The 20055-nt window shown below is 38.3% G+C and overlaps 1 long non-coding RNA gene across 2 annotated transcripts in view; it reads left to right on the forward strand.

The window, feature by feature from the left end:
* LOC136287663 (uncharacterized) overlaps positions 1 to 20055 on the forward strand; it is a 139240-nt gene that overhangs the window by 102527 nt on the left and 16658 nt on the right. Inside the window, exon 3 of one of the 2 annotated variants that reach the window (XR_010720243.1) lies at positions 3819 to 4276. The exons of the other annotated variant lie outside the window; for it this stretch is intronic. This is a non-coding gene — a long non-coding RNA (uncharacterized lncRNA). Of the gene's footprint in view, positions 1 to 3818; positions 4277 to 20055 lie in introns of those variants that run through there. 2 annotated transcript variants of the gene reach the window in all.

Below are 20055 nucleotides of genomic sequence, written 5' to 3' on the forward strand. Positions count from 1 at the left end.
GTAAGCTTCTGAAAAAGAGACTCTGGAGTCCTGTGCTATACTTTTATGTTTATACATTGTGCTACAACTGCATAGTGGGATTTTTTTCCTCCTCTCTGTAATAGTCTCATAAAACCAGACAAACTGTGGCTTTTTGTAAATGACAATAATTAAGGTGCATGTTGGCATACCATTGTGGATTGCAAAAGGTACACTGTGTTTCAGATAAAAAATATTTTGAAAAGTTCTTGTCAGAGTCAGCCTTGCTGAAGAGCTGCTTCACATCTGAGGGCCTGATTCCAAAAGCAATGAGTAACTGATAGCAGCTATTTGTCTGAAACAGAATGGAAAAGAACATCCATGCAAATGAAAGAGCACTTCTATATTCTTGGAAACAGCTGAAAGCAGTGCAGACAGATAATCACCAAAAGCCATATCAGATAGAGGTGTAATTTCTGGCTGGCAGTTCAGCTTGCCTCTGCAAGCCTTTATCTTGATATCTTAAAACACGGAGTTTTATAGTGCTAACAGCTGTCTTGGTCAGGGTTTTTCATGTGCTACTTCTATTAGCCAAGCATACAAAGAAGGAAGTGGTTATGCTAGGTTTATAGCTAACTAGGAGAAATAACATTCAAGAGTTTGGCCATGATATACATAGCACTCTTCTACTTTTTCTCAACTACTGCTGAATTTCAGGCATTGGCTATAGCATTTAATCAAGATGACTTTTAGGATGGTATGTAGAAGTTTTAGCAAAGTATCATTCAGAGAAACTTGAGAAAATGCTTGAACTGATTTATTTGGCTCAAAATACCAGGTCACGGAGGACTTTTTTAGGCAGATTCCCTCTGTCAGACTGCCATTGAATGACTTCATGTTTAAACAGCAGCTCTAATCCATCATGCTTGACTCAGCCACTCAAGGAGAAGCACACAGAATAAAAAGCATACATATGTTCTGAGCCAGGATGTATAGGTATGTTTAAGTGTCTGTGCACCTGAATACAGAAAAGCACCTTCACTACTGGGGGAGACCCTTCTGGCAGCACATAGAATATAAAGATTTCAGTAGGTGACTTTAAAATTACATGCAGAGCTCACTTGGGGCATGATGTTTAGAACAGAATTATAAGACAGACTGCTAGTACCCAGCATGTGGAAAATCAGGAGAGAAGCTTCTGAACTATTTTTAGATTTACTGATTAAGACATAACATTTCTACAAAATAAGGAATGCCTATCCAGAGTTGCTACTTATTTTTTTTTAACAGGAAACCTGAACTTATGATGCAGTCTTGATTTTAGAATCTGTATCACCCAGTGCCTATCCCTGCCCTACTAAAACACCCTATTTATTGTAACTAAGGTCTTCATGTCATAGAAAACAGCCAAACATTTCGAGGCACTGTTTTTATGCAGGTTACATACTTAGCATACATAAAAACTTGCACGCTTGGTTTCTGTCATAGGTGCAACTAAGCCAGATCTGCCTGGAGTTGCACAGGCACCCAGCCTCTTCACTTTTGGTCAGTTGCAGGGCAGCTTGGCGGAAGGTTTGTTGCCTTTCAAGTCCAGAGATAATTTGTGGTAACATACCAGAAAGTGGAAAAATCGAGCTTATAATGCCAGAGCTTTAACACAGTTGAGGGAACTGACTTGCTGGCAGGCAGTGTGAGCTCCAGAATTGTCTTTGCCATATCATTCATTATTCTGCTTGAAAGCTTTCCTCATCTCCTAGTACCTTCTCTGGTCTTTGCTAGGTTTACAGAAGTTACGTAGTCCTCTGTCCCTTGTGTCTCTTCCACCTTCAACTGCTCAGCAAACTTTTTGCCTATTGCTTTTACCTGGAGCTCAGTGGTTATTTAGTTGCTGTGCCTCAAACTCTCCCATTCTTGTTCCAAAAGGTGACGATTAGTTTAATGCTTGACAGGCTTCAATGCCTCTGACAGGATTATCACACCTCACCTCTCATATTTTTAACCTTGGCCAGTTTCCAGTGTTTCAGAGGAGGGTTAACCCTGTTTACTCCTCTCTGGTTGCCAAATTGTATCTCTGTGGGTGTGTGATGTGGTAGAGTGTGTCAGTGTCCTAGTGCATGCAATAATAATTGTGATGGAGACAAATGTAAACAGCTGTAAAGGAGAATCATCTCTTTTTTTTCTGGGGAGTAGAGGAATGTTAAGGGAAATTTTATGGAAATGTATCAAAATATCTTCCACGTCTTTAAGGAGTAACATGTAATTCATTAGAGACCAGGTTTTAGCCATTTAAAACAGGTGTTGCTTTTGCAATCTGGGCATTAAAATAACTGTAACAGTTAAATAAGACTAGGTGGATTGCAGCTTAGAATGGAAACCTGTGTGGTCTTCTTTTCTCTCTCCCTTGTAGACAGACCAAATAACAGAATTTTCTGAGGCATGGCAGGCTTAAACCAGAGGTCAATGACTGTAGGGGCAGGTGTGGAATCCCAGAGTGAAATCTCTATGTAGCCTGTATTATGCAAACTGACTTAGTCATGCTGTGAGAATTTGTAAATCTAGGTGTTTAAATATAGATTTCTGAAGGAAAAAAAGTTCCTGCTCTGAAGTCACCCAGAAAGTAGAGCAGTAGCATTCTTTATCTGTGTGCATGCTGCTAATTTTTTTTGTTTGTTTTGTTTTCTTTCTTTTAATAATCACATGAAAATTTTATTTTATATTTGTTTGGAAATATATTTGTGTTGAGAAACATTAAGAGCACAATGGAACAACTACACATGGACCTAAAATGTTTATATCTGAGATTTTCTGTGAGTGGGGACTATACTTGCTGTATATATTAAAGGAGGACCAGTGAGTGGCTTGGAGCTTTATTTTAGGTCAAAACCTGTTTGGATGTTGATTCCTGACTAACAGAGAATGAACCCTCAAATATAGAAGAACAATAATGTATCTAAATAGGTAAAGGTGTATGTTTGAAATTATTGAATCAAAAAGCTCAATGGAATAATTTTATTTCAATTTATTCCTTTCTATTTGGAAGGAATACGTTTTCAGACCATAAAAACAACCTCCTTTTCTGTCTGATACTAAGAAATTATATGGTATTATAAGCTGCTTTTCTCAATTTCATGTCTCTTTGGGAAAGAATGAAATATGCTATAAACTAGCTCTAGCTCATTCTTATTTTAAATCATTGATTGTGTTGCTGATTCTCTTCAGTAAATTGCAGAAGAACAGAAAAAATGCATTAAAGCTCTGCAGTGGCAGAAGCTGCTGAGGAGGCTACAGCTAGCTGGCCAAGATAGCCTTAGGACTGAGAAGTTCTGAACTAGAAGCACTTTCCCAGTGAAAACTCCTAGGGGAATGCAGCAGATTTGTTGGTTCTACTGACAGATATATTAAAAAAAACCTGACCCCTCTTACTGCAAAAAAACCAACAACCAAAAAACAAACCAAATAAAAACCACCCCCCCCCCCCCAAAAAAAAAAAAACCCACCAAAAAAAACCCCAAAAAAACAAGCACCAAAACCAAAGCAAAACCAAAAACCAAACCCAAAGGGAAGGGAGGCATATGATTTTTTTCCTGCTACCTGACTTTCTTTTGAGAGGTATGAGAAGTATTTCCATTTTTTATAGACAGATACAGGTGATCTCTAACAAGACTGTGCTAACTTAAGACCCTGTGCTCATGCTGATGTGGCACTGAGTCCTGCTTGGCTGCAAGGGTTATCAAGTCAAAGTTTAGTGCTGGGTCTGTCCCACCACTGAGATCTTTGGAACTTTGTTACATGCTGCCTGTGCAGCTAAACTGTGGCTTTTACAGCAGAGGTATCTTTCTCCTCCTATCTCTTCACTACAGAAGCACAGAATGGTTGAGATCATAAGAGACTTCTGGAGATTGTCTGGGCCAAGCCTGTTGTTGAAGCAGGATTAGATACCACAGATTTCCCAGGACGTTGCCCAATTGACTCTGAAGCATATCTGCAGATGGGGACCTCCCAGTCCCTATGGGCAGCCTGTTTTTGGCCACCCAAATGGTAAAAAAGGGTTTTGTTCTATTCAGATGTAACTTTGTGTTTTAATCTCTGCTCACTGTCTCTTCTCAGAGGGCATCACTGATAAGAGTCTGTCTCGTTCTTTTTCATTCCCTCCCATCAGTTATAAGATTCTTCCACTGCTTGAAGCATTCCTCAAAACTCATTTATGTCCTCTTGTCCCTACCTAATTGAATCACTTATTCTGCATCTTTGCACAGAAAGAATTTTGAATCTTCTTGGAGGATATTCACAGTCTGAAGCTTGTTTAAATGGGATTAAAAGATTTCAAGATTTTATATGGGATGAAATTAGATTTTTGTCTAGTTGTATCCTTTCTTTTTGTCCTCAATGGAGTTCTCTTAGAGCAGAGGAAAGGCTAGCAAACTGTGCATGATCAGCCTTGCTGAATTAGACTACTGGCTTCTGCCCTTCTCTGTGGGAGGCAGCTTTAAGAGCGGTTTCTTGCAGAAAGAACTTTTTCCAAAAGGATTCAGAAAGATTGAAATTTCTAGTGTGTTTTGACTCAATTAATGGAATTCACTGAAATAGCAGATTTTGCATCCTGGCAGACTCAATTCACATATATGTGCTCTCAATAGAGTTGGGTATCTGTCAGCAGTTCTGGAAATAGGCAAGTACATTTTGGAGGTGTGAGATTTCTCACTTATGAAATATATTTGGACATTGATGGGCCAAAATGGCTTTGAAAACATATAGCAAATGTGTACTTGGAAATATGATCTGAATCAACGAGAATTATTGTACCTGTTCACAAACTATCCCCAGAACATATAAATGAGTGTAAAAAAATAACAGCAAGAGAATGTTTGTTCTTTACAAATTAGGCAAATTCCTCAGGTAAAAAAAAAGGAAGTCTTATGTGTTGACACTTTTGTGGGGCAGTTTTAATAGTGTGCTAAGTATTTTCCTTTCAGTTCCCTTTGTTGGGCCATAACATGCTGTTGGATATTTCCTGGGTAGGGACTGAAAGTAATGTCTAATTTGCCTAAATGGATCACAGCTTACTGGAAGGAAGGGACCAACATTTTACCTTATCTGTCCTCTGAGAAACTGCTTTCACCACGTTTGTAGGTGTTGGAGAGTCACTGTTAAAGCAATAGAAGTTGAGGCTGGCATTAACCCATCCGCTCTAAAACACAGAGATGTCTTGTGCAAGATGACCTATTCCTTTTCAGATTACTGCCTCAAGATCAAGCCAGACCAGGAGAAAATGGAAACTGTCCTGCAAGAAAGTAGGGGTGAGGAGGTCTCACAGTCATTGGCTTTTTCCTTAAATGGATGTGCAGCTCATTATAGATGTTCAGATTTATGTGGAATAGCTTTGCTAAAGAAATGGTTAAATGGAGGAGAGTTTCTTCTGCCTTGAGAAAGAAGTCTATTTAGTCTCTATAGCTTCCCTCTAATCTTATCATAGGAGACATGGAGGAAGTAATCCTGTCTACTCATTCTTTTACAAAAATGAGAAACAGATTAAAACAGCAAGGATCAGATTTAAGATACCATGAGGACCTACTTGCCACGAAGTGTTGTAAAGTATATAGTTGATCCTAAATCTTGACATGGGTTAAAAGGTAAATATGAATAAACATGAATATAAGAAAATCCACATTGACACACCTCAAAATGGAATTTTAGTGCTTCTCTGATTTAGAAAGTTCTTCTAAAGCTTCAAGTTCTTCTGCCTTCTTGAATCAAGTGGTAATCCAGGTAAGTATTTTTGTATGCTTATCCAATTCTTAGAGTACCTTCTGCACATCTATTGTATATTGTCAAAGTACTGTGTTACATGTATTTTGGCAAACATCAGTTCAACTGCTGACATGTAGCTGATAGTCATTTTGTGCTTACTTTTTCATACAATTCCAAAGAGGAAGAATTGAATCCACCCAGTAGAAGTAAACGTCTGAGTGAGAATATCCAGGTTAGCAAATTATGTTGGCTCTTACACCAAGAATTTCTCCCACAAGATACCAAAGGAAACAGGCACTTGTCAAATTCCAGTCTTGTGTTTAAGTGAGCCTGTGAAACTTATATAATTCAAAGGGTACAAAAAGATCGTTTTGGCTTGCTTTAGCTGGAATCAGTGCTTTACAGCAACAGTGACTGCCTGTAGGGGCAGAACTCACCAAAATCAGTGGGTTTTTGTCGTCACTGATATTCTGTGGAATGGTTGATTTATTTTCATCATCTTTTTGTCTTTCCAGAAGAATACAGTGCTCCAGGTTATCTGTTTCATAATTCATTCTATACCTGGAAGGAGAAGGGTGTTTTTGCATAAAATAAGGCCACACAGGTAAAAAATTCCATTGATCACTTATTCTTGTGAGTGATTAGTGATGTTGGTAATTTTATATTTTATACAGCTTCTTGAAAATGAAAATTTTTAATAACCGTTCTTCAGTTGTGAAACATTCCTACATCTCAGTAGACTTATTGAGCATACCCTTGGGAATTTTAGATACAGCTGAAGCTGTGGATATTTGTGATAGTTGTTCTACTGGTAAAGACTCTGTTTGCTTGATACTTAGTTTCTTTCAGATTGTGAGAGGAAAATGAGCCCTTAAACCCACCCCAAAACTGGAAGCAAATGTCATCAACATAGTGATGTTTTTGAAAGTTTTCATGGAGTCATTCTTCAAAATGCCAATCCTGGCAGCAATAAATCATGTCCTGCTATGTTCTTGTCCATTTTAACGTGATAAGGGGTGATATATGTCAGCCAAGGGTTGTCAGAAATACACGATCTTTTGATTTAAAGCACCATTTCAATGTGACTCAACTCTTAAAATAAATAATAAAAATATGGGCATGAAGACAACCCATTATTTTATGTAGGTATTCACACATTAGTATGCAGCCAATTAGAAAGGAGTTTCATTGAGGGATAGGGGTAAAAAGGTTTAGAGGAAAGAATATACTGGTTCCATAAATTAGAAAGAAAAAAAAAAGAAACAGATGGGAATAGAAAACATTTATGTCAAATTATTATTTTAATTCTGTTTTATTAAAATATTTAAATAATTTTTGTGAAGTTTTACTGTGAGAAGATGATAAGCAACATTTGCCATTGTGACGATGGGCTCTGACAGTCTCATGTAGCCATGCTGGAATAGTGCATGTTAGTGCTCTTCACCTAATACACAAAAGCCTGTTCTGCATGTGATGTTGGATAATTTGTAGGTGACAAGCTAGTGTTCTTGAGCAGTTCAATCTTTATACCTGTTTGTCCTCCTAAGTCACCTTTTTTTCCCCTGTATGTTTTTCTTCCTTGCCTCTCTTCATCTTATGTCACATGGATGTTCTCCTCATCTTCCCCGCCATCACCTTTAAATTCTGTTTTGAGAAAACAGTTACTCTCTCAATGTCAAAACCACAAGGCCACAGCAAAAATCAGTAGTTTCTCCATCACTATTTTCTTCTCCTACGGTCCCCAGGAACTTTCCAGGCACATGGAACTGTTGCTTTTTGTGATGTGAAAAAATGAACTAATGATACAAAATAAAAGGATTTATTTTTACTGGGGTAATTATTCTTCTTTTTTGACAGCAAGTTTCAATCCATAATGAGTGATATACTGAGTGATACTGAGTGATATCCATCCTAATGTATTTCCAGGGAAGTGGACACTGAGCTGTTGTAATTTTAAGGGAATAACTCTTATCTGTTTTCTCTGTAGGGTGGATTTTGTTGTGTGGTTCCCTTCCCCTTAAAGTACTTTCAAATAATAAATGAAATAATGATGTTGCTTCTATGGCCTTCTCATATTAGGGATCGAAAGCCTAAACAAGAAATGATTAACTGTCTCTTAAGAAGATTAACCAAACTCTTTTTAAGGATAAAAGTCTATTTAGGATAGTTAAAAAATAATTGTGGAAGAGGAAACATTGCCCTAGTTTAAGAAGAGTGGAAAAGGCATTTGGGAACTTTGACTTTGTACATTTATAAAAATGACTGAATGCTGGTCTCAGTACCAGAGAAGATTCTGTTGTGGGCAGAGGAGTAACTTATTGCAAACTTTTTTTTTTTCTTTTTTTTCTTTTTTTTTTTTTTTTTCTTTTTTTTTTCTTTCTTTTTTTTTTTCTTTCTTTTTTTTTTTTTTTTTTTTTTAGATTTTACAGAGTAAAGGGATTTATTACTGTGCTCTTTTTAGGGATATAGATATGAACCTCACCTAGGAACTTTTGAACCCTTGAGCCCTCTCAAATTCTGAGACATAAAACCCAAAGCTACCATGAGCTTCATAAAACCCAGATTATTACGTTGGTTTTATTAGTCTATCTTTTGGAAGAAAGGCCACAGCATTCATTATACTACTGGATGTAAAGAATAGGGAAAAAAATGTTGCTGTGTCCAAATATGAAAATACATCTGGAGAGGTACTTAGGCCCTTTTAGACCATAGAGTATCAAATCAATAAAAATACCTTGATTATGGAACATTCTTAATTAAAAATAGCTTTACTTGATAGTAATAAAATCAGAAATTAAGTGATAAAGATCAAGAATGAGAATCAGATTATTAAAAAGAACATAATAATTTAATGTGTTTCATGAGTGAAATAAATACAGAAGTATTTTTGACTCTAAAATGGATGGCATGGTCTTGCAGTTAATGGGGCTGAAGATGCATGATTTGTATTCCCTGATGACTCCCCGTATGAACAAGAAAAAGTTTCTTCATGATTCTGAATCCTAATCTGAAGTATAGAGAAGATAATTTTGGCATAGCTCACTGTGGCATTGCAGTGCTAAATTAGTTACTGTTGGGAAAGCAAATTGACCTTGAAAGGAAGACTTAGTATAGCCAGAGGAGAGATGTAAAACAAAACAAAAAACCTTCAAGCTGAATACAGAATGAGCTTTCAGTAGAACCAGAGCTCTGAGAGGACAGAATTGTAAACTACTGTTCTAATTGTGCAGTTCTGATAAATTCAGTGTAACCCAGATTGACACTATAATTCCAGAGTAAGTTTTGGATTTATGCTTTGAAGGGTATTGAAGCTGGTAGTTGCTCCATTCCAGAACTTTGTCAAATTAAGAAAAACTGTTAAAGGCTATATGGGTGTGTTTGAGATCGTCTTTCTACATGTCAATCCCATGGACTTTCTTGCATATATCCAGAAGAGGGCAACAAAGCCCGCGAAAGGGCTGTAAGCATTGTTTTAAGCGGAGCAACTGAGGATTTTGGCCTTGTCTTGTTTGGAGCAAAGGAGGCTGAGGGGTGACCCCACTGCTCTCCACAGTTTCCTGAGGAGGGGAAGGGGAGAGGGAGGTACTGAGCTCTTCTCTCTGGTATCCATTGGTAGGAAATGTGGGAATGGTTCAAGTCTGTGCCAGGGAGGTTTAGACTATACAGTACCAAGCACTTCTTTAGGGAGAGGGTGGTCAAACTTTGGAACAGGCTTCCCAGAGAGAAGGTCAGTGCCCCAAGCCTGTCAGTTTTTGAGGCATTTGGGCAATGACCTTATAAACAAGCTTTAAATTGTGGTCAGCTTGAATTGCTCAGGCAGTTGGATTAGATGATTGCTCTAGGTTTCTTCCAGCTGAAATAGTCTATTATCTTTTCTTTCTGTTTAACTGTTAACAATCAAATTTGTCTTCCATGAGCATGGATAGACAGAAGCTTCTAGAGGTTTCTGTTGGTTTCTACCAATAGAAAACTACAATGGAATTTGGGTTTAATGGTTTGGGTTGAAAGGATCTTTAAAGACCATTCAATTTCAACCCCCTTTCATGAGCAGGGACACCTTTCACTAGACCAGTTTGCTTAAAGGCCCATCCAATATGACCTTCAACACTTGAAGGGGTGGGGCATCCACAGTTTCTCTGGGTTACCAGTTCCAGTGATTCATCACCTTCACAGTAAAGAATTTTTTTGTAGTATCTAATCTAAATCTACTCTTTTCAGTCTGAGGCCTTTCCCCCTTGTTCCATCTCTACATACTTTTGTAAAAAGTCCCTCTCCAGCTCTAATGTGGGAGTCCCTTAAGTATTGCTGCAAGGTCTCCCCAGAGCCTTCTCCAGGCTGAACAACACCAACTCTCTCAGCCTTTCTCCAAAGGAAAGGTGCTTTAGCTCTCTGAGGATCTCAATGAACCTCCTCCAAAATTCCAACAGGTCCATGTCTTTCTTATGCTGGGGGCTCCAGAGCTGGATGCAGCGCTGCAGATGGCGTCTGAGGAGAGCAGAGAGGCAGAATAGTCTCCTTTGGCCAGCTGGTCATAATTTTTATGTAACCCAGGATATGGTTGGTTTTCTGAGCCACAGAGAAGGGGATTGTAGTCTTCACCCAACTGTAGGACCCAGCCTGACACAGCTGCCCTCTTATTTTTTCCGATGCTGCTTTACCCAAGTTAACAAAGAATATTTTAGGGATTATAGTGGCAGTCATATAACTACCTTGACTTCTTCCTCCTTTGCGTGGTCTGGCTTTAGTTGAGGTCAGGAATCTTCCTCCTAGTAGCTGGTTCAGTGCTGTGTTTTGGATTTAGTATGAGAATATTGTGGATAACACTGATGTTTTAGTTGTTGCTAAGTAGTGCTTATTCTAAATTAAAGATTCCTCATTTTCCCTTGCCTGCTAGTGAGCAGATGCGCAAGAAGCTGTGAGGGAGCCTGGCCAAGACAGCTGGCTTGAACTGGCCAAAGGGATATTCTATACAAAAGAACATAATGTTCAGTACAAAGCCTGTAGGGACTTGGTTGGGAGGGAGCTAATTGCTGCTTAGTAACTGTGCATCACTTGCTTCCTTTATGTTTTACTCCTTTCTCTCATTTTTTTTTTTTACAATTATTATTGGTTAGTATTTTATGATAGTTTCTTTCAGTTAATAAACTTTCCTTATCTAAACCTAAGAAGTTTACCTTTTTCTGAATCTTGCTCCTACTCTCCAGGTGGGGAGAAAGCAAGTGGTTTTGTGATTCTTAATTGCTGGCTGGGGTTAAACGATGGCATTCAGTTTCATATGGAGAAGACAGTACATATTTCTAGAGAGAAAGAACAGTCATAGACTTCTAGATAAGATTGTGATAAAAATTCTGTCTTTAAAATAGCTACATTATTCTGTTTATTTTTCAAGCTTTCATCACTTCTTTTGCCTTCGTTTTTCCTTTGTGTGGCATAGCTGTCTATGTTCTTTTTACATGCCTTAAACTTGTGGTCTTGATGTTTGCTTGTCATGCAAGAAGAAAGATCAATAGAAAATAATGTGTGTCTTAACATGGTTATTTTTTGGGGCATGGTGGTGATTTCCACCAACCTTTGTTTTCAGGTGAGTTTATTTTGAACTTTATCCTTTCAAATCAGTAGTACATGCAGGTTCTGATATTTTTTGGTTATTTTTCATCTGAATGTCTCTTCTTTCGCATTCATCGGACTTACGTGCCCTCTAATGAATTAGCAAATATGGTAAAAAGTTTCCCTGGGAAATGAATCATCACAGGATATTTCAAATATTAGATGTCTTTTGCCCTTAGAACACTTTGGAACGATGTATTGAGTGTATGTAGCAAGGCTTTGGCAATGGTGGGGTGGCAGGAGAAGCCTCTCTGGGAGAAGGTAAGAATTATATTCAAAATTATGCTTTGCATTGGGTGGGTTAGATGATGACAGTAAGTTTTCGTTTTTAAACATGCCCATCACTACTTTGCTTCCCTGAGCTTGTAGTTATTGTCAGCTGAGCAGTGAGGCATGTGGTGAGGAGTTAAATTCTAGATTTACAGGAAGGATTAATGAATAGGTTTATAAAATAGATTTATAAAATTCCAGGTTCATGCCAGCTTGTGGCCTTATGTCTTCACATACACAAAGAGAGTCTACAAGATGTGCAAAGGACAGCCACCAGTTTGGGCTCTAAATTATGTTATTCATAGATTAAGGAAAAAAGGAGAAGGAGGCAAATCCCTGAGAGTGAAGAGTTAAGAGAACGCCGTACACACATGTGGTTTTTGGTTATGAGAGGCACTCGAAATGGCCGGTGAGCTGAGTGTGTGCTTATGGTCTCTGGAGATAGAAAGATTTCAATATTCTGTTTCACAGCCTCATGCAGCTCACTGAAACCCTTGTTTAACTCCAAACAAATGCATGGTAGTGGAGCTGCTTGGCTGTACCATTTGAAACATAGCGCATGTACAGGCCAGGTTACTCTTTAGTTGCCTTGTTACTTCCCCTTCAGTCCTGCTCTGAGAGGCCCTTTCTCCAGCATGCCAGCTCATGAAATTGACAGCTTAAGTTTTAGCGTTCATGTTTTCAGATTCTGTGCTACCTAAGGGTGTAGTTCTGAGCATCATATTAAGTGCTGGTAAGATCTCTACACAGAATAGGTAGACAACACAAATCCTTTTCCTGTTGAAGACCAAGGACAACTTTCAGGCCCAAAAGCATAAACAATGGTGGACTGAAGGGAGGAACAAGAAGGATGAGACCTCACAACCTGAAGCTGTAATTGGACAATTAAACCTCAATATGCAAATAGACCAAAACTTATAAAAATTTAACATCTCGTGACTCATCAGCCATTTTGTGACCATTCTTAATCCACCTTAAATGCAGCCCTGGTCAGGCTCTTGTACTGCCCAAGGTGTATACTAAAGGCCTTCCAATAAACACCTACTTTATTCTCTAGCTCTGTCCAGTGTTTGTTCCAGATCAGCCTTCCCAAGGCATCAAAACCATTTACCATCTCTTTCAACCAGCATTAGAGAGAAATTGGGGGAAACCCAAACTCAAGTTACCTTTCGCCTTAGTAATTGTAGAGATATGTTCTCTTTGTTTAATCATTCAGAAGAATTTCTTTGAATGCTTAGGTGTGCATGCCACAGTAAGTGTGCTGGAATAAATACATATTAACAAAAATCTGGCAAAGGCAGCTGCTTTGCTGCCTCATTGCTTCCATCACCATCTTTTTGTGTTATCATTCATTCATAGTCCTTAATTCAGAAGACTTAGAATCCACAAATACTTAGAGACTACTTTTCCTTTGGATGAAGGCAAAGATTGGTTCTGCAACTGAGGTTGCATATTCAAAACAATAAAATGTAACTGAATTTTAATATGGTGCAATATCTATTCAACAAGACAATGGTTCTGTGTTATTTGTATTGCTGGTTGGCAAACATCAAATACATCAAAGTCTTGTCAGAATTAAAATACTAATGAGAAAAATTAGCTATATTTTTTTTCAGCATCTTTAGTATTAAAAAATCTTCAGAATTTTTTCAAAGCTGTGTGATAGCAGAAAGGAATGGATTGTGAGCAAGAATGAGTCAAGCAAAAACAAAGGTCTTCCTCTAGGCTCTCATTAGGCCACTACTTGGATTGGACCATAGGGATACCAGAGAGCATGAGCTGTGCACTGCTTACTTTGCTACATAGCCTGGTGGGACAAGATGAGAAATTGGAATTCTGATTCTCAAGGCTGTCCCTGAGGCATTGTATCTTCTGGGCCTGCCCCAGTTGTGGGACTGTGGCTTTTCCATGTCACTCCTACCCTCAGATTTATGCTTAAACAGTGCAGATAGCTGAATTTCATTTCTTTGACCTCTTTAGTCACAGCTGAGTTTATTGGCTAGGAGTTTGCAGATGCTGGTGGTGATGTTTTTTTGTGTCTTCCCCTTAATTTCAGACATTGTATTAGCTTTTCCCCCTTTCCTCTACAAGCCTTCTATTATCTCTTCTCTTAATACACCTTAATAGGATGACAGGAGGCTTTCTGATGCTAAGAAAAGATGAATACAACATGCAAGCCTATATTTAAAAAGCTGTTGTTAGCCAAATGATTCCAGGATATATGGTTATATACACATATATCAAAATTTGAACAGCAACTTTATCAGGATTATATGATCAGAAAAAGAAATCCATTTAGCTTTACTGCATAATGAATGCAAATGTGTATTCTAGTCAATAAAGATCTTCTGTATGTGCTAAAGTCTGGTTTTATCAAGAATCTGATCGAGACTCCACTGCAGCTAGCTGTGTCTAGATCAAGTTCTCAGTTTCTGTTTCATCAGTTGTTTGTATAAAATTTAAAAAGTATTTATGAATGCCTTACAGCTGAAGTTTGAACTAAGAAAAGGTTATAGTGTAGTCTGAAAAAATAAGTTATTTTCTAAACTTTAAAAGCTTATGGAATTGGTGAACTCTTCTCAACACTATCTTCATATTAAAAGTCTATAACCAAAGTTTGCGCAGTTCCATTTTTTCACATATCACAGACCACTGAAGAGTCTAGAATGTTTTATTTGTGGGAATTTTGTGCATAAAGTAACAAGACTGACCTTTTCAACGTGTTACTACAAAAGCACTGTCCCAATTGCCATGTTGTTAGAACCATGTAAGTATGCTGTGTGTTCATCCTCACAAGAGCTTAGCCACTTAACTGTAGTTTTAAAACACCTACAGAAACTAAAATATGAATGTTGCCTCTTTATTTCCAGAAGAGAGTGGGAAAGCAACATGAAAAGCATGGAATTGTGCACTGTTGGGAAACTTAAACTGTTAGAAATTTCTGTCTTATAACCTTTGTGAGTAAGTTGACAGGTAGTACCAGCCAGAAGCAGTTGCACATCAGTAACCCCATCTGTGGGGTACCTGAATATGTAACACTGAGTTGTTTCTGAAGGAAAGAACCACAGGAAAACTAGCATGCTGTTTTCCAACCTGTCAGCTAAATGGATTCCCTGGTATGTAAATACTTTTCAGTGGTGGTTGATTATTTTCATTGCTTTGCCATTGTTTTAGTATGCAGTTAGTATTTATGATGTCCAATTTTGTAGCTGCATGATTTTACAGTGATTAAACTCAGTGTGTAGCTTCCAAAGGGGAAGCTGAATGCAATGGGGATTAAAGGAAGTAGATGTGATGGATGTAATCATCTGTCTGGGACCTGAGAAAGGTTGCGACAAGTAGAAGAGAAGTCACACTAAAGATAAGATAAAGTAAGTTGGATGCTAGAAAATATATTGATGTAGAAAAGCTAACAAAAAGAAGTGGAAATTGGCAGCTGGAAGATAAGATGGTGTGCATGTCTGCCTTGTTGAAAAAGTCAAAGAATACTAGAGTTAAAACGAACATTTAAAGGGTAGGAAGAGCTGACCCATCCAAAGCAGATGTCAGGAAGGTAAAGCTTTACAGCCAAGGTCAAACATAAAGTGAGCTCAGGGCTTGGTCCCTGGTGGATATTGCATTCTACTTTAGCTACTTGCTATGCTTACCGTCAAGGATGTGGTTTAAACTTCCTTAAAACTGTATGTCATCTGAGCTTTAGAATCCAGTGCTTGAGCTCCAGCCTCTTTGGATCATTGACTAGTTACTCTGCTATAGGGAGCCTGACATGTCATGCAGCACTTTGTGCACATAGAAAACAAACAGCAGTACAAGTCTGATGAGGAGAAGTTGAGGGAACTGGGGTTCTTTAGCCTGGAGAAAAGGAGGCACTTGGGGGGATCTTATTGCTCTCCACAGCTTCCAGAAAGGAGGTTGTGGCCAGTCTTTTCTCCCAGGAAATATGTGACAGGACCAGAGGAAATGGTCTCAAGCTGTGTCAAAGGATATTTAGCTTGGATATTGGAAATAATTTCTTCACTGAAAGATGACCAGGCATTGGAACAGGCTCCCCATTAAGTGGTGGAATTGCCATCCCTGGAAGGGTTGAAAATGCTTCTGGATGTGGCATTTGTAAATATGGTTACTGGTGAGTATGGTGGCGGTTGTTAATGATGGTTAAGCTCAAATCTTAGAGGTTTTTTCCAACAATAATTCTATGGCAGTCGTTGTGTCTATAGTCAGCTTTCTTGGAATGAAAGTGTGATTAAGACATAGGATTCCCAGGCTACTGTTTGTTTACTATGTCCACAAGGTGCTGCATGACATGTCAGGTTCCCTATAGCAGAGTAACTAGTCAGTGATCCAAAGACGCTGGAGCTCAAGCACTGGATTCCAAAGATCAGATGACTTACAGTTAGCAGGGACACCTTATGCCTTCTGCTTCAGAATTTGTGGACAGAGCCTGTAGGGAGTGAAAGTGTATTCATAACTTGCTTTCTCCAATAGAGTTGCAGGTTAGTGTTTTTTGACGGTTTGAATTGGAAAGGTAATTGATGTCCTTATGCTGTTGTCAAAGGACAACTAGGGACACTGGTTACCAGCTTACTGTGGAGGTAAAGGAAGGAAGTGAATTTTTAGCAATAGCATATCACCTAATGCCTGAATGGGACTACTGCACATGGCAGTAGAAGATTTGGGCATAGATTTCCCATTTTTGATTGTCAGACTTCAATTTCCTGAAGTTGTGCATAAACATTGTCATGCTGCTCCACACTTATCTGTTGAGGCTGGTTTAAAACCACTGAATGATTATTTGATAGAGGAACTGGAAAGTGAGGTTAAAGACCAAGAAAAGCCTGGTGAACATAAGGTCTATTAATTCCTACAAATCTCTGTCCAGACTTGTCTTTAAACCAAATCTGACTTTTTAACATTAGATTTGTGCACTACTAAGCAACTTAGGTGAGGATAAGAGGATTCTGCTAGAAGTGAATAACTTCTAGGAAGTTTAACCATTTGGCTTTCAAAAGTAGGTTTTTTTAAAAGCTTCAAAGGAACTTAAATGTTCAGGTCCCTTTTAAAATCAGTGATAGGCAGCTGTCTGCCATAAAAAATATTGCACCAAGAAATTATCCTCACAATAGTGCAGATATTGTAAAGTGAATTCAAGTATTTCTGCAGGGTTACAGTTTCAGAATTAAAAAGGTGTGTCTCAGCTATCCACTGTAATGATACTTTTTGCATTACTCAAAAGCTCCAAAGGGAAAACAAATCCAAATGATTTCACGTAATTAATTTCAGTTGCATCTGACTGGGCCTTTGCTTCTACAATATTGAATAAGTTATGGGGAGAACACAGGAGGGGCTTGTGTCAGATGCACATAAAATTTTAATGCATGAACTTGTGTCCTGCATCTGACAACTCTTCTGGAAAGAGTAGTCTTTCTCATGCAAATTCCTCTGAGGAAGAGGAAACATTTAAAGAAATGAAGTTAAAGTACTCTAGTGCTTTAAAAAAAATTACAGTAATTTCAGAATTCATACTTAGCTGTCAGTGGGAACAGCCATACTTTCAAGCCAGTAACTTGATTGGCTAGGTATAGTTGTACCCCTTGGGCTTTCACAAATATTTCAGATTTTTGTTTGTTTCTTAAACTAATCTGTTTTTCTCTATGTTCCCTGCGTGTCAGTTTGATTTGCAGAGTGGTTCTGGTGCTTGCTGGTTAAGGCAGTCATGCCAGTGTTCCCCCTGAGAGTACCCCATATCATCCCCTGTGCCTAACTCAGAGCTTAGGTGTTGAACCAGTGACTGAGGCTAAATGGCCCATGGGGCCCTCAAACAAGCATTGGGAAGGGGTTGTAGCACTGGCTGCCTCCATCTACTACTTCTTTTCTGTTGTTTTGAATTTCTCAGTAATACAGGTATAGCCAATGAAGAGTTGCATTTGGGTCCAGGTTTGTGTTTCCATCTTTATCTGCACCTTACACTTTGCTCTCAAATGTAATATATAAATACATATATATATCTAACAGCAGGCTTATGCAGCTCTAGCGTTTCAGTGCTAGTTTCCAGACTGTTAGCTGAGTCTGCAGAAAAGTTAGGAGACCTAATCTTGGTCTAGGGCTCCTGCTTAAAATGCCTATTTTAAATGCTGGCCAGTAGGGAAAACACTCACAGAAACCCAGTGATGCTGAAAGTTGTCTAGTAATTGCCTTTTAAAGCTATATTCTGTTTCACTGGGCTTTCTCTAACACTGGTGCTGAGAGCTAAGATTAGTCTTTCCAGTAATTTTCTACTTCATGTAATCTACCCTTGGAATAAGATTTCCGCTTGAGGGAGGTTTCTTGAGATTATATTTTGCTTGCTACCCAGTTCTTTAGCTGAGTCTTGAGTTCTGTGGTTCTAAGATTCATGTTAAAGCAGACCAAGGAAGACCAGGAGGCTGCAACACTGTTGTCTTTAATCTTCTTATTCATCCCCTCATTTCTTACTGAGTGTTGTAATCTTTCACCTGCAAAACAGACAAGAAATCCTATGATGAAAAAGAGCATGTTAACATTTTGAAGCTCCTGGTCTGACTTATTGCGAGTTTGCTCTTTGAATTTTCCAACTAATGGTGCGAAGAGGGGAAAAAAAGGCCACAAACTTTTCAGGTTTAAGTGAATAAAAGACTGAATGATCTTTTCTGTCAGCTATATAATGCAATGTAAAAGATTTATGCTGACAAATGTCTTCATCTGATGCTTTTTCTAATTGGAGGGGCAGTGCATGATTAGGTCAAGCTTGCCTTCCAGGATCAAAAAGAGCAGTACAATCCTTCAGATAACTAGGCTGTGATCAGAGGGTGTTACACCTAAAATACAGTGAAGTGTGAAACATCCAGGGGGGCAGAATGAAACTTATCACGATGTCAAAAAAATGTATTATGAGCGACCTTTGTAATGAATATGGAAGGAGTTGAAGTTACAATTTTTGCTGTCTCTGTCCTCTAATACTATTTTAGAGCGGATACCAGCCCAGGTAGGAATTTGTAGTGGAACTGTAATCTGGCATGGTGCCTTCCTCCCATAACTCACCTAGTGCTACAGGCAATTCCATCAGCTTGACACTTGCTCTTGAAGTGTCTGTGCTGATTAAAACAAAATACCCGCTTGATTTGAAGAATAATCTTTCAATAAAGCAAATGGAGGAAAAATTGGCTCTTTTGCATTGTTGGAGTTAGGCATCAACGTTTTTTAAGGGAGTGAAAGAGTAGCCCATCTGAAAACTACAAAGGGCATTGGTAAAGGTGTTAGAAGCAGAAACTCTACAGAAAATGATGGAAGTCTGACTATTGACTATTGAGGGGCCTGCTCAAGTCAGAAAAAAAAAAGAAAAATCAGTGGTGTAGCAGAGCTGAAGACCTTTGCCAAAAGCTGCCACTCTTCCTAAAATACCATTAACTGTTTTTGTGTGTCGCTCAGTTTTTGCTGCTGTGTTTATGTGACCCACAGAAATTGCTTGGTGTTCTGTGCAGGGTACATCTCCTGCACGTTTCCTCTAGCATGCCTGCTCAGCATGGTGGGGGCTCTTGCTCTAAAGGGCTTCAAGTAGCTCTGCAGGATGTGAAGGACAGCAGGGTCTGCCTGCTTTTGAAACATTTCTGTGTCTGATTTATCTAGAAGGATCATCCAATGAATTTCAACTGTACTTTAAATTAAAAAAAGACTAACAAATGACTGCTTTCCTTTAGCAAAAATAAATAGATAAAGGTTGGAATGTAGGCTAAGTGTGATTAAGAATAACTGGTATAACTGGAGTTATAGAGAGTGGATATTGAGATGAATTTTCTTAAACTGAGCACATTGATAGGTAGAAAAGCACAATATTTGAGTTGAGCTTATTGTAATGTCAAGAGAAAATGATATATTTTTACTTCTTTTTCACTATCCACCATTTGTTATATGTGTTTGTTGTACTGCACAAAATGGCCTTTTAACATACTGGTAGTGGATAGAATTTTTTAAAAGTGCTTATAACTGAAATAATTTGGAAAATTACATTTTAACTACATAAATAGATGTATGGATCTTGGGGTAGGAAATTTGCTTTAATGTGTTCGTTAGACACCTGACAGAAATCTGTGGTAAATGCCGAACAGAAACAAGTGAGCATAATTTGCCTGACCTGAAGAACAGAAGAACTTGCATAGTTAATGCAAAAAATTGGGGACTTGAAGAAAAATTAAAAAAGAAACTGAAGTGGAAATAAGTTGATTCTACTTTCAGGCACATATTTATAAATCTTGATAACCTCATTGAGGAGTAAAGAAAAATACAAAGGGAAATACAATAGAAATTTTTACTGCTGTTATGTGAGACAGAACAGAGTCTAATTAGTGCCACTAAATGTGTAGTACACTTGAAGTGCGAGTGTTCCATCAGATGAATGGGAACTTGGTAACAGCAGTGTCAAATAAGGAGTGATTCTACTCTAATAACAGAAATCTTGAA

Source organism: Chamaea fasciata, unplaced genomic scaffold (assembly GCF_029207755.1).
Source record: "Chamaea fasciata isolate MVZ Bird 193981 ecotype frontalis unplaced genomic scaffold, bChaFas1.0.hap1 SCAF_3, whole genome shotgun sequence".
Lineage (NCBI taxonomy): Eukaryota > Metazoa > Chordata > Aves > Passeriformes > Sylviidae > Chamaea > Chamaea fasciata.